Here is a 3,947-nt window from a genome sequence, read left to right as displayed (position 1 = left end):
GGCTCCGGCCGCCTCCCTCCGTCCCCGCCCCTTCCCCGCCACGCATCGCTCGTCCTCCGCGCACACCGAGTCCGGGACGGCGCCGGCTCCCGCCCCTTGCTGCCGGCTGGCTCCCGCCGCCACACGCACTTCGGACTCCCTCCTTCCTAGAAAAAAAAATAAATTAAATAATATTTTATACATCTCTTAAATATTATCTCGTTGATATCATAGAATTACAGCGACTTTCAAAGACCATCCAAGTGGTTGCCCCTTGAACTAGAGCAGGCTGCTCAGTGCCTTGTCCAACCTGAGCTGGAATGATTTCAGGCACGGGATTTCTACCAGTTCTCTAGGCAGCCTGTGTTAGTGTCTCAGCATCCTCAGCATAAATAATTTCTTCCTTATATGTGGTCTAACTCTCCTCTCTTAGTTTAAAACCGTCTCACCTTGTCCTGTCACAACAGGCCCTGCTAAAACCTCTGTCCCCATCTTTAGCACAAGTTCTTTTTCATTATTGAAAGGCTGCAATAAGGTCTCTCTGGAGGCTTCTCTTCTCTAGGCTGAATAATGGCAACTTTCTCCATGTTTCCTTACAGTAGAGGGCTTCCAGCCCCTGCATCACTGTGGCCTCCTCTGGCCCCACTCCAACAGGTCCATGTCCCTCCTGTGTGGAGGACTCCAAAGCTGAACCTAGCACTGCAGGTAGGGCATCAGCCAAGAGGGGCAGAGTCCTCTCTCTTGACCTGCTGCCCATGCTGCTTGGGATGCAGCCCAGCATATATATATATATATAAAACAATTTTTACTTTTGTAATTAGATATACGCAACCACACACATTGCAATGAAGGTTTTCTTAACTCAAAATAAAAAAGGCCAGCAGGGTTCTATCAGACCAGTTAACAACTGGTTATGTTTTTAGGAGAAAGCTCTGCCACCCAGGCTCTCCCTCCCAGTGCCATGACCAGCAATGAATAGTGTCTCCGTCCCTTAGGTGTCCAGCCCCATGCTTTCCACCTGCTTCTGAGGGAAGCACAGGCATTACTGGGCGATGCTTGGGTCACAGCAGTGTAATATAACCAGTAAAAAGTAGAAGTAGTAGCAAATACAAATAATCAGTTACAAGGTAGCTGCTGCCTGATGTAACTGTGGCAGTTAAGGCTGAGTGCATCCTGCTGCTGCCATGCAAGAGTGTCTAGCCTAGTGGGTGGACACAGGAAATAGCATATTTCATACCCATAATGTCTTGCACCCTATAAACTCATCTGCAAAGTCTCTCATTTCCTCTTTCTTTCCTTCCTGCTCCCATGAGAGATGTTCCCTGTCTGGAAATGAGAGGAGTTATCTCAAGGCCTCTTGAGCCTAATGCCAGGAGGAGAAAGAGGAGAGGTGGTCTCAGGCCTGGCCAGTCTTGAGACTAGCCTAGTAATTGGGGGGGGGGGGGGGGAGGAGGAAGAAGGAGCCCTGGGGGTTTTGAGTATACCCTCAAGTGGGGAGAAGGGAAATGCTGGGAGCCAGAAGGATCTTTGCACACCTGAAAAGTAGGCCAGTGCAAATGGCTTGGGGTTCAACAAGTCAAAGTGCAAGGTCCTGCATCTGGGTCAGGCCTATCCCAGGCATAAATACAGGCTGGGTGCAGAGTGGGTTGAGAGTAGCCCTTAGGAAAAAGATTTGGAGGTGTTGATCAATGAGACACTCAACATGAGCAAGCAGTGTTCTCATTCACCCCAGAAGCCTAACTGTATCCTGGGCTGCATCAAGAGGAGTGTAGCCAGCAGATCAAGAGTGGTGATTCTTCCCCTTTGCTGAGACCCCACCTTGAATACTGCATCCAGTGTCCCCATCATAAGAAGGACATAGAACTGTTAGACCAGGTCCAGAGAAGGGCCACAAGTTTGACCAAAGGGCTGGAGCACTGCTGCTTTAAGGATAGGCTGAGGGAGCTGAGGTTGTTCAGCCTGGGGAAGAGAAGTCTCTGGGGGGCGCTTATAACTGCCTTCTAATACCTGAAAGGGAGCCTACAGGAAAGGTGGAGAGGGGCTTTTCATAAAGGTGTCTAATGACAGGACTAGGGAGGACAGTTTTAAGCTGAGGGAGAGTGGGTTTAGGCTTCTTCTTAGGAAGAAGTAGTTCAGAGTAAGGATGGTGAGACTGTGTCACAGAGGCACCTGCAAAATAGCAACATCCATTTGAAAACTGTGGACTTATTGCAATTAATCTGCTCCCCTTCTGACACAATAAAATCACAGATTCAGGTGTCAGTTGGGAATATACTGCTGCACAACAAATTAAACTATTTGGAGTAATGAACCAAAATGTGCACACGCTCATTCAGAAAAGGAAAATCTCCTCACAGGTACTCAGGATATATGCATACACACTCATCAAGGACAGGTGAGGACTCCATAGACAAGGTTCTGTTCTAAGGGGAGCAGATCTATGCAATGGTTTAGCACAAGGGTTAACCTCCCTGCTCCCCCAACACAAAAGTGAGGGGAAAAGTAACACACAAAATGTCAGGATTGAGACCCCCCAAAAATGAGATAAGAATAGAGTTTACTAAGAAAATCAGATAAACATAGTACAAAATGCATAATTACCTTAGCCCCCTTATTTGCAGAAAAAGCACAGTGCAAAGCAGCAGCAAGTAGAAGCAAATAAGCAAAAATCCCTAGCCAGAAAACTACTTCCCCAACCTTTCTTCTCCCACCACCATCCCAGCAGAAAAGACAACACCAAAAAACCCTAGAACCCAGAAGCAGCAACAAGAACAGGAAGCCTCCCATGCCACAATCTGAACTTCAAGCCCCAAAATACTTTGCTCCAGCCAGTACTTTTGTTTTTGAAGCTGGCATGACATGGTAGGACTAAGACCAGCACATTCAACTCCACCTAAGACAGACTGCCACACTGTTTCTGTGTGAAGAGAACCCTCTCCAAAGCATAACATTGTACCCTTGTCAAGTGTGTACTGCTAGTCAATTTCTTAATTAGCGAAGGGCTGAGTTCTCCAAGCAAACAAAGGAGTTTTTGGGCCCGGGGGTGCCAGCTAATGTTTGGGGGCTTTAAGCAAGTGTGGGCCCTTGGTGCTCACGGTGGGGGTGGTCATACCTGCCATATTCTTGGTGTAGGCTGCCCAGAGAGGGTGTGGATGCCCCCTCCTTGAAGGTGTTTAAGGCCAAATTGGATGAGGCCTTGGGTAACCAATTCTAGTTGCAAGGCATCCCTGCACATGGCTGGGGGGTTGGAGTAGATATCTCTGAGGTCCCTTCCAACCTAAGCCATTCTATGTTTCTATGAAACTGGAACCCAGGAGGTTCCATTTGAACATGAGGAGAAACTTCTTTCCTGTGAGGGTGCTGGAGCACTGGAGCAGGCTTCTCAGAAAGGTTGTGGAGCCTCCTCTGGAGAGATTCCAAACCTGCCTGGATGTGATCCTAGGCAACCTGTTCTGGGTGACTCTACTCTAGCAATGGTATCGGACTAGCATCTCTCCAGAGATTCCTTCTATCCCCCAACTGTTCTGGGATTCTGTGAAAGTGCATTTTGATGAAAATGTCAGGCAGCAATATAAATCAGCAGGCAGATGCATGCATACAAGGTTGGCCTTTGTACCTCACACATCCACCCCTACTGACATCTGTGCTCATGTAACATCAGTGCTTACAACCAGCAAGACAGGCTCAGCCTGGCACCATTCCTTTCCTGTTGCTTGCAGTCAAGTGCACTAATGTGGCCAGAGAGGTAGACTTTGCTTCATACTGTGTCTTCCAGACTCCTCTTTCCCCACTTCGACTCTCCTGTGAACATTTCCCTCTAAGTCTACCACTTCCACAGGACTGACACCAGGAAGGAGCTCACTGCATTGCCTGTGTGCAACATGCTGTGCACACCCATCTCTTTGGCTGGGCTGATTTCCTCTTAGAGCCAGTGCTGACTCTGTTGGCTCAGCTCACACTTATCCTAC

This window comes from Melanerpes formicivorus, unplaced genomic scaffold, assembly GCF_026170545.1.
Source record: "Melanerpes formicivorus ecotype bairdi unplaced genomic scaffold, bMelFor1.0.p_v2 SCAF_69, whole genome shotgun sequence".
Taxonomy (NCBI): Eukaryota; Metazoa; Chordata; class Aves; order Piciformes; family Picidae; genus Melanerpes; species Melanerpes formicivorus.
The sequence above is the reverse complement of the archived record's forward strand: the minus strand, read 5'-3'. Positions refer to the sequence as shown.